Consider the following 11,672-nt stretch of genomic DNA (forward strand, 5'->3'; position numbering starts at 1 on the left):
TATCGTTAACTCTTATTATGCCTTGCGTTCCATCGCGGCGGTAACGCCCCCGAGGTCGACGCGACGCAGCAGTGGTAGGCGCGTGTGGATTTTGGGGGTGTTACAAAACTGGTATCAGAGCCGAAGGCTCTGAATTTCAAAGACGTTTTAAAAACGATTTCAAAATGGGTAGTATGGGATAGGAGCATATAGAACATATTATGTTATGTGCATTAAGTCATAGGAATGATTGCAAATGTGATTTCGTTTCGTGTCTTGAACTCGAATGTGTTTTTGATTGTTCAATTGAAGTTGCGAACGATTCTTGCAATATTAAATATGAATAGGTTAAGAGGATGTACAAGGATGTTTCAAAAATGGTGTTGAACTAAAACCTTATTTTTGCGACAAAGCTCCTTACTTGATTGAAACGATCGTTTTATCTCTTAAATACTTATACATATATAACATGTTTCAAAACCTTTGATGATACTTTATGATATTCCTTGTTATGGTTGTGACGTCTCATGTGAGATGTTTGTGTTGCAAGTCAATAAAGACTTAATATTTGTTCGTGACAACTGCTTGCTATATGTGCAATGTGTATTGGTTAAGAAAGGACAGGATGATGTGTGTCACTGAGATAGCTATTATGTTATTTTCAGCGTAGAATGGTTCGGGAGGGAGGCACGCCTGAAACCTCTCTGAATATCGAGCAATCGATACGTGACTTGGTGCAAATCACTGCCAACCTAGCCCAAGGTCACAATCGTGAAGGGGATTTATCCGAAAAGGTTGCCCGTAGGAACCCACCAATACTGAATGGGAAAGGGGGACCTAAAAAATTAGAGAACTGGGTTGGGGAATTCGATAAACTTTTCTTCACCTTATCCTGCCCTGATGAGAAAACTGTGCCCTTAGCGAGCTACTACCTTCAGGGAGATGCTCATTTCTGGTGGACCCAAGCTAAGAGCAACCTCCTGAGTCAGCCTGGTTTTGGGTGGGAAACTTTCAAAAAGGCCTTAAGGGACAAATATTACCCTCCATACCTTAAGAAGCAGAAAGCCCAAGAATTTATGATGTTGGAACAAGGGACTCTGTCTGTTGAGGAGTACTACGGAAATTCATCGAGCTGATGAGATTTGCCCCGGAAATAGCACCTACTGAGGAATCTAAAGCCTCACGTTTCGAACTAGGACTTACCCTTGACCTGCAAGGAAGACTGGGGGGAGATACATTCACCTCTTTAGATCATGTGTTTGGCAAAGCTGCTCATCTTTATGCCATCAGGAAGAGAGAGGAAGGGGGTAAGCAGGGTGAGAAACGAAAGGATAATCCAAACCCTGAGGTCCAGAAGTTTGAGAAGAAGCATAATGGGAACCAAAACCATCAAGACCCTCAAAGGAATTTCGGTAAGGGACCCAATAACAACAACGCTAATCCCAACAACAATAACCGCAATCACAACACCACAGATCTGAGCGTGTGTATAGGTGTAGAAAGTGCCCTAACAACCATCCTGGTAGAGACTGTGAGGGTAACAAGGTGGAATGTCGAGAATGCGGGAAATTGGGACATAGGGCATATGAGTGCTACTCGAAGAACAAACTGATCAACCCTAATGGCCAAAAGAATGGGAATTATGGGGACAAACCTCGAAATGGAAATGGAAACGGGAATGGAAATGGGGGAAGTGCTTACAATGGGAATTCTAACTACTCCAAGCCTGTAACCAACACCAATAATCAGGCATCTAATGGGAACAATGCAACCAATTCCCAAGATAAGGGCAAGGGGAAGCTGGATATGATTTCGAGTAGAGAACAAGAGGCTCGAAGGGATGTTGTCTCGGGTACATTTTCTATCAACTCCACTCCTGTTAAAGTATTGTTTGATTCTGGAGCATCATTGTCATTTATTGCCCATTCAACTGTTAGGACTTTAACATTGATCGAGTCTGAGTCGATTTCTATGCCTATAGTCATTCCGTCTGGGAGACTGTTAATTGCTCTAAAAGATTTCTAAAAGTGCCACTGAAAATAGGAGAGAGTTTCTTTCCTTCTGACCTGATAGAGTTTAACTTATCAAACCTAGACGTTATTTTGGGGATGGATTGGCTTGGAAAGTACATGGCTAAGATAGATGCGATGCGCAGAAAGTGGAACTGAGAGATCCTTTGGGAAAAAGAGTGTCATATAGGAGAATACCTCGAGAACCGGATTAAGGTGATCAATGCCTTACAACTTAAGAACTACGTAGACAAGGGATGGCCTCTATTATGTGTTCGGTGAGAAGAATTGAGGATGATCCGTTGAGGCCTGAGGATGTGCCATAGTCCGAGAGTTCCAGGATGTTTTTCCTGAAGTATACCTGGTATGCCACCAAGGAGAGATGTAGAGTTCACCGTTGACCTAGTACCTGGGACTGGACCAATTTCGAAAGCCCCATATCGAATGGCTCCAGCAGAAATGAACGAGTTGAAAAACCAGTTGGAGGAACTACTCGACAAAGGGTATATTAGACCTAGCATGTCACCATGGGGAGCACCTGTCTTATTTGTGAAAAAGAAGGATGGTAGTTTGAGGTTGTGTATAGACTATCAGAGTTGAACAATGTCACTGTGAAAAACAAGTACCCATTGCCTAGGATTGATGACTTGTTCGACCAACTTCAGGGTGCGGGGATGTTCTCCAAAATAGACTTAAGGTCAGGTTACCATCAATTGAGGATTGTTGATCATGATATACCTAAGACTGCTTCAGGACTAGATATGGCACTATGAGTTTACGGTAATGCCTTTTGGGTTATCTAATGCACCTGCAGTTTTCATGGACCTTATGAATAGGATCTTTCGACCCTACCTCGATAATTTGTCGTTGTGTTCATAGACGATATACTGATCTATTCTAGGAGCAAGGAGGACCATGAGGGTCATTTGAGAGTCATTTTGCAGACACTTAGGGACAACCAACTATATGCGAAGTTTTCAAGTGTGAATTTTGGTTGGAAAGAGTGTCATATTTGGGTCACTTGTCTCCAAGGAGGGTGTGTCAGTCGATCCTGCAAAGATCAAAGCCGTGAGTGAATGGCCTACTCCAAAGAATGTCACAGACATAAGAAGTTTCTTGGGTTTAGCCGGTTACTATAGGAGATTTGTGAAAGACTTCTCCAAAATAGCAAAGCCCATGACCACTTTGATGAAGAAGGATTGTAGGTTTAACTGGAATGAGGACAGTGAGAAAGCCTTTCAAACGCTCAAAGAAAGGTTAACATCAGCCCCTGTCCTAACCTTGCCTAATGGGAATGAGGGATATGATGTGTATAGTGATGCGTCCAAGAATGGGTTGGGTTGTGTTCTTATGCAAAATGGGAAGGTCATAGCTTATGCGTCTCGGCAGTTGAAACCGTATGAAGTCAATTACCCAACACACGACTTAGAATTGGCCGCAATAGTGTTTGCCCTAAAAATCTGGAGACACTACCTTTACGGGGTGACTTGTCGAATCTTCACTGATCACAAAAGTCTCAAATACATCTTCACCCAGAAAGACCTTAATATGAGACAGCGCAGATGGTTAGAGCTCATCAAGGACTATGACTTAGACATCCAGTACCATGAGGGTAAAGCCAACGTCGTTGCTGATGCGTTAAGTCGCAAGTCTAGCCATAGCCTAATACATTAGTCGTTGCCGACAAACTTTGTGAGGAGTTTCTAGACTCCAGATAGAAGTTGTTCATGAAGGGGAGGTAGAAAGATTGCTGAGTGCCTAACCATCGAGCCCAACTTTCTAGACGAAATAAGAGAGAGTCAACCTGGGGATGTGAAGCTTGAGCGAGTCAAAGCAAAGCTTAAGGAGGGAAAAGCAGAAGGGTTTGCGATCCATGAGGATGGAAGCATAAGATATAAGGGTAGGTGGTGTGTGCCACAAAAATGTGAAGAATTGAAACAAAAGATAAGGGTGAGGGTCATAACACGATTATTCCGTCCACCCAGGGGGAGATAAGTTATATAAGGACCTCAAGAAGATGTTCTGGTGGCCTGGGATGAAAAGAGCAGTAGCTGAATTTGTTTCAAAATGTCTAACGTAGCCAGAAAGTCAAAAGTGAACACAAGAGACCTCAAGGAAAGATTCAACCTTTAGACATTCCGACATGGAAATGGGACTCGATATCCATGGATTTCGTTGTAGCCTTACCTAGGAGTCGGGGAGGCAATAATACCATATGGGTGATAGTGGAAGACTAACCAAAACAGCAAGGTTCATACCTATGAAAGATACGTGGAGTATGGAAGCCTTAGCCAAGGCCTATGTGAAAAATGTCATTCGATTGCATGGAGTACCCACGAGTATAATATCAGATAGAGATTCGCAATTCCTTTCGAATTTCCGGAAAAAGGTTCAGGAAGCTTTTGGTAGTGAGCTATTGATGAGTACAGCCTTTCACCCAGCTACCGATGGTCAAACCGAAAGAACTATTCAGACGTTGGAGGACATGTTGCGAGCATGTGCCTTAGAATACCAAGGATCATGGGAAGACCATTTGGACCTCATAGAATTCTCATACAACAACAGCTACCATGCTAGTATTAAGATGGCACCATTTGAAGCACTATATGGGAGAAAGTGTCGTAGCCCTTTGTGTTGGAACGACATTAGTGAGACTGTGGTGTTAGGACCTGAGATGATTCAGGAGACAATGGATCAGGTGCGATTCATTCAAGAAAAGATTAAGGCTGCACAGGACAGGCAGAAATCCTATGCGGATCAGAAGCGAAGGGATGAGAATTACGAAGTCGGGGAAAAAGTATTGCTTAAGGTGTCTCCAATGAAAGGAGTGATGCGATTCGGGAAAAAGGGGAAGCTAAGCCCTAAATTCATAGGACCATATGATATTCTGGCGAGAGTAGGCAAAGTCGCTTATCGCCTAGATTTGCCCAATAACTTAGAAAGGGTCCATAATGTGTTTCACGTATCCCAACTCCGGAGATACGTACCGGATGAGTCACATGTACTTGAACCGGAAAATGTCGAAATAGACGAAACCTTATCCTATGAGGAGAAACCTGTCCAATCTAGACCGCAAAGTGCGTAGTACGAGGAATAAGGACATCAGAATTGTCAAAGTGTTGTGGAGAAATCAAAATACTGAAGAAGCCACCTGGGAAGCCGAAGATGCAATGCGTCTGAAGTACCCTGAGCTTTTTCAAGAGGTACGTGAGTTACGGGGACGTAACTTTTCTTTTAAGGGGGGAAGAATGCGATAGAATTTCGCGCTTTCACCCTAAAGTATGTTAATTATGATATAATTGTAGTTATTGCTGATCTGTTGTGCGAACGTTAGAAAACGCTTATGAAATTTTGGGACTTAGAAGTGCAAAAGATCGTCGTTAAGACTGGCTACCTCCAAGTTTCGGGACGAAACTTCTTTTAAGGGGGAAAGCCTGTAATACTCCGTATTTTTGAAATTAATTCGTAATAATTAAGAAAATATAAAGAAGTTAATAAAAAGGATTTTAGTAGTATTTACAGAATAAAAGAATAAAATAATAATAATACGAGTCGGTTGTGTTAATTTCGGATTTATAAAGGTTAAACCGAGTTCACCCGATCTAGGGTTACCACTTTTGGAAGGGTATAAAAAGGGAAAGTAAGAGGAGAAATTTCAGAAACCCTAAGTTTCCCTTTCTCCTCTCAGCCGTCATCCTCTTCTCCTCTCTCAATTTCTCTCTCCTCTCTCACTGCTCTCCTCTTCTCCCTCGCTGCTCTTCCTTCCTCTCTCGCTCTTGTTGTTCGTCCATTTCTTCGTCCCCCTCGTGGATCCTCGTTGAGGTGTGCGAGTGAGAGGCTGGACGAGGTTAGTCGAGTGCGATGAACCAGCGAGTCGGGGTTGTGCGGAGATTGAGACGGGAGGTGCGACGAGGCGCTGCGAGGCTCGCGGGCGACAGACGCGAGTGCAAGGTGCAGCGAGCGACTCTGTGCGAAGAGTGCTGTGCGGGTTGCGAGAGATTGGGTGCGAGCGACTGTGCGACGACTCAGGTGTGCGAGAGGGGCTGTGCGAGCAAGGATCGGTGGTCCGAGTGCTGAGCGCGCGACGAGGGTGCGCGAGTTGCTGCTGTGCGTTCGTGTTCGAGTGTGGTTGTTGTGCCATTGTCGGAAATCGGTCGCCGGAACTTGATTTCCGGCGAGCTTAACAGTATAAAACATTTTATATATTGAATATATTATATTAAGTTTAATTATAATTTATGTTTTCATAATTATGTTAAATTATAATTAAGTAATTAATAATTCAAGTTAATGAGTTCATTTTATTATTTCTGACTATAATTGCGGATATAACTTTGGACATAATACTGGATTGGACCTAAGACTTTTGGACATAAGATTTTGGACATAAAACATGGTTGGACTTATAATTTAACTGGTTTGGTAAAGATAGTGGACTAATGACACTAACTAATATTAGTATGTTCACTAGCTTTGACTCCTTAAAAGACGTTAAACACTCTATAAGAGAAAAGTAACGAAAATTCATAAACAAGGGGTTTATTAATCGTTTACTTCGAATTATTAAACCGTATAGTCTTAGTTACGTAGTAGTTGTTAATATTACCAACGACGTAGCACTAAAGCTTTTATTTAACGGTTTAGGTCCCAATTTCATAAGCGGAACATTCGATTAAGACAGCGAAAATTCTCCGTTACAAGGTACGTACGCGTACCAGTTTAATCCCAAGTATTAGTATCATGATTAGGTTGCAATCTATGTGATTGGAACCTAGAAGCATGATAAGGAACGTTTGATTGATTGAGATTGTCTGGTTAGACATTTGTAATTGAAATCGATATGTTGCATTGAAATGCGTAATTCTATCGTAGTATAAACAAGAGCATTTTTAATCTATCCATAGTGTAACAAGGTTGTTACAAGAGATATGATTTGAGCATTGTAACTAAGAGGACATGTAAATGATTCTATGTATCCATAGTGTAACAAGAGTGTTACAAGAGATACGATTTGAGCATTTTAATGAAGAGAACAGGTAAATGATTCTATGTATCCATAGTGTAACAAGAGTGTTACAAGAGATACGATTTGAGCATTGTAACTAAGAGAACAGGTAAATGACTATATGTGGTTATGAAAATGAATGGTTAATATTAAAATGAATTATGGCAATATCTTGTAGTTGGACTCCCTACAAGTGATGAACAATGGGGGAGTGTGGGACTTGTCCTACGCTCCTACGCAGGCCTACAGTGACGACAGTAGTGTCCTTATATTTTGACACTCAAGTAGGCGAAAGGTTCCGTTCGATCTTGGGGGTATGCATACTAAGGTGATGGGTGTGAGACGGAACAAAACCGTATTTGCATTTCATCTAACAGACCTAGTGTCTGTTAAGGATTCAGTAGCCCGTATGATTCTAGTAAGATGACGGTGCCCGTTCGATGCCAATTAAAGATTAAAGATTAAATGTTAAAGGATGTAACATAGTGTAGCATCATGTTTAAGATTGTTCATGTGTGCATCATTTATGTTTACATGTATTCAATGGTTCATTACGTACTCAGCATAGCTGATTGGGTGTTATTATGTATTTGATGAACTGCGATGAACCATTGACACTACAATGGGGAGCAGACTAGGTGTGCTGGTGCTGCTGCATAATCTCGAGCATACGGGGACTAGGCTTGGGTATTTACATTTAAAGCATTTTGAAATAAGTATTATTGGTTTTTCTAAGACTTATATATGGTTTGTGGTTTGTGGTTTGAATGAAAGGGGTCATTGCTGATTCCCGAGTTGTATTTATATTTTAATTCCGCTGCATTTTAGTTTTCAAGTTAATGTTTTAAGTTATCGTTAACTCTTATTATGCCTTGCGTTCCATCGCGGCGGTAACGCCCCCGAGGTCGACGCGACGCAGCAGTGGTAGGCGCGTGTGGATTTTGGGGGTGTTACAGGTCCTCCCAACTACCTTGAAAGTCAATCGCACATGCTCTCCATGTCCTCCATAGTTTGATTAGTCCTCTCAATCTGACCATCAATCGCAGGGTGAAAGGTTGTACTTATTTTCAATGCTGTCCCAAGATTTAATTAGACCTTTTTCCAAAATTTTGAAAGAAATCTAGAGTCTTGATCAGAAATGATATCCTTTGGAACTCCATGTAGTCTTACTACATGCCTAATGTAAGTCTTAGCGAGTTTCTTCTCTTTCAATGTCTCCTTAATAGGTATAAACACGACGGATTTGGTAAATCTATCCACAATAACCCAAATGGTGTCATTTCCACTTCTCATCTTAGTTAGGGCAATCACAAAGTCCATAGAAATAGAATCCCATTTCCATCCAGGAACCTCTAAAGATTGAACCTTCCCCATGGGTCTCTTATGGTCTATCTTCACCTTCTGTCAGGTTAGGCAGTTAGACACATACTCCACTACCTCTCGCTTCATATTTGGCCACCAATAGATAACTTTAAGGTCTTTATACAATTTATCACCCCCATGGTGCACAGAGTATGGAGTATTATGTCCCTCATCCATAAGGCGTCTCTTAAGGTCATTACACTTCTGTGGTACACACCACCTCCCTTTAAACCTTAGACTCCCATCATCATGAATCTTAAAATCAGCTTCCTTACCTTGCTTCATTTTCTCCTTGATCTTATCTAGGTGCTCATCACCAATTTGACCCTTTATGATCTCGTCGAAAACTGACAAATCCAAAGAAAGAGTACTAAGTCTTGCCTCACTTTCCCTAGGATTTAAAATTTCTAAGCTCAACCTTTGCATATCTCGACACAACTCCTCAGGATCTATCAAAGCACTCAAGCTATGACTCGATTTCCTACTCAAGGCATTAGCAACCACATTTGCTTTCCCTTCATGATACTGGATATCTAGATCATAATCCTTTATCAACTCTAGCCATCTTCTTTGCCTCATATTCAAGTCTTTTTGGGTGAAAATGTACTTCAAGCTCTTATGGTCTGTAAATATCTTACAAGTCGCTCCATATAGATAATGTCTCCAAATTTTCAATGCAAACACTATGGCAGCTAACTCTAGATCATGGGTAGGGTAATTAGCCTCATAAGGTTTCAATTGACTCGAGGCATACGCTATTACTTTCCCATTCTGCTATAACACACATCCTAGACCATTCTTCCAAGCATCAATATATACCTCAAATCCCTATTCCCATCAGGCAGGGTTAAAGCATGTGCAGAGATTAAACGATCCTTCAAAATCTGAAAAGCTTCCTCACACTTTTCACTCCACTAAAATTTGGACTCCTTTTTCATCAAGTTGGTCATAGGTCTCGCTATCTTCGAGAAATCTCTCACAAATCTCCTATAATAGCCAGCTAGACCTAAGAAACTTCTAATATCTGATACGCTTTTTGGAGTTGGTCACTCACTCACAGCTTGAATCTTAGCAGGATCTACTGAGACTCCTTCCTTAGACACATAGTGACCCAAAAACGCTACTTTCTCCAAACGAAACTCACATTTAGAGAACTTGGCATATAATTGGTTTTTCCTCAATGTTTCCAAAATAATCCTCAAGTGTCTCATCATGCTTAGCTTCATTCCTCGAATAGGTTAATATGTCATCAATGAATACCACCGTAAACTTATCTAGAAACTCATGAAAGATCCTATTCATTAAATTCATAAATATAGCAGGAGCATTGGTTAACCGAAATGGCATTACAGTGAACTCATAGTGATCATAACGCGTTCTAAAGGCAGTCTTAGGTACATCTTTATCAGCTACCCTCAATTGATGATATCATGAACGTAAGTCAATTTTTGAGAACACACTCGCTCCATTCAATTGGTCAAATAGGTCATCTATTCTAGGCAAAGGATATTTGTTTTTGATGGTTACATTATTCAGCTCCCTAATATCAATACATATCCTCATGCTTCCATCCTTTTTCTTCACAAATAACATAGGAGCTTCGCAAGGTGATGCACTAGGCCTAATATAACCTTTATCTAATAGTTCTTGCAGTTGCATTTTCAACTCACTCATCTCAGGATGTGTCGTTCTTTAGGGTGCCTTGGATATAGGTGCAGTTCCAGGAACTAAGTCTATGGTGAACTTAACTACTCTAGCAGGTGGCATACCTGAAATCTCACTTGGAAACACATCCATAAACTCGTTCACAATTGGGACATCCTCAATTTTTACTTCGACTCCTTTACTCACATCATGCACACTACAGAAAAATAATTCACACCCTTTTCTCATCAATTTCCTCACTTGCATAGCAGAGATAACTCCAAACTTCTTAGGTTTCCCAAAACGTCTATAGGAGGTCAATTTTCCCAAAGGATTTCTTAATACTACCTTTTGAATCTCACGGTCGATATTGGCCTTGTAAAGACTTAACCAATTCATTCGAAGAATCACATCCAGGTCTCCCAAATTGAATTCTATTAAGTCAGATGAAAAGTCACAGTCTCCTATCTTCAAAGGCAAATTTCTAAATAACTTGGTACAACTTATGATCTCCCTAGTAGGAATACTGATATACAAATCAATTACTTTAAAATCTACTAACCCCAATTGAATTTCCTCAATCAAACCTTGCTCAAATCACCGAGCCTTTAACTCCTCAATGGCTACTACTTCATGTGCAAATCTAGACAATGCTATGAACTTGCTATAATACTTAGAGATAGTCATGCTCTCCATCCTAAGGTTGATAAACTCTCGGGCCTTTAGTTTCCTTATAAAAGCAGGGTAAAATTTTCCTCTTAAAGCAGCAATAAAGGATTCCCAATTAAACTCTTTCAGAATACTAAGTATAATCTCATTCTCTTCCCACCATAAGTCAGTCTCATCTTTCAGATATAGTATGACTTGACCTACTTTCATACTCTCAGAACAGTTCGCAGCCCCAAAAATCTTTTCAAACGCCCTAAACCGAATCTCTAAGAGGATAGAGTCATCTTACCCCTTAAGGTATGACAATTTAATCTTAGCTAGTCTCTCAAACATGTTCCCAGCAAAATCGGGACTCTCTGGTCTTTCTTGAGTCAAATTCTCTGCCAATAGGCGAATAGCAGAAGCTAAGGCATCATTATTGTTTGACACTCTATTTCGCAACTGAAATTTAACATAACTCTACTTTAGGTTCCAGCATAACTTACATGCCCATTTAAGAAGGCAACATTTGATTTAATCATTAAAGATCACATCAACAAACAATTTCTCAACTAGTTTCAAGTTCAACATGAAATATACTCTAATAGTCACATAATCATCCATGTAAAATATATTCACAGCAACATGCAAGTAGAAACAAGCAAGCAAGAATATAATCACATAAAAAAAAAAAAAATAATAACGCATCATTAGCAGGGAAGAAAAATAATAATGCATCATTAGCAGGGAAAAAAAATAATAATGATGCTGAATTAACTATTCAATGCAGGCATATAATATTTCTATCCTATATGCCCTTCATATACTACCCATTCTCACAATGCAATAATAATATAAACTTTAAAGGCATGAAAAATAATGCAGACATTTTAGGTAAAATAATAATAATTAAGTGTCTATAAAAAAAATTCAACTAAAAAAATTTCGGACCTATAAAGGTCGAAAGAAAATTTTCGATTCTAAAAATAATAAAAAAAAATTTCGGGAGTTCAAAATTTCAAACT

Source organism: Beta vulgaris, chromosome 6, assembly GCF_026745355.1.
Source record: "Beta vulgaris subsp. vulgaris cultivar EL10 chromosome 6, EL10.2, whole genome shotgun sequence".
Taxonomy (NCBI): domain Eukaryota; kingdom Viridiplantae; phylum Streptophyta; class Magnoliopsida; order Caryophyllales; family Amaranthaceae; genus Beta; species Beta vulgaris.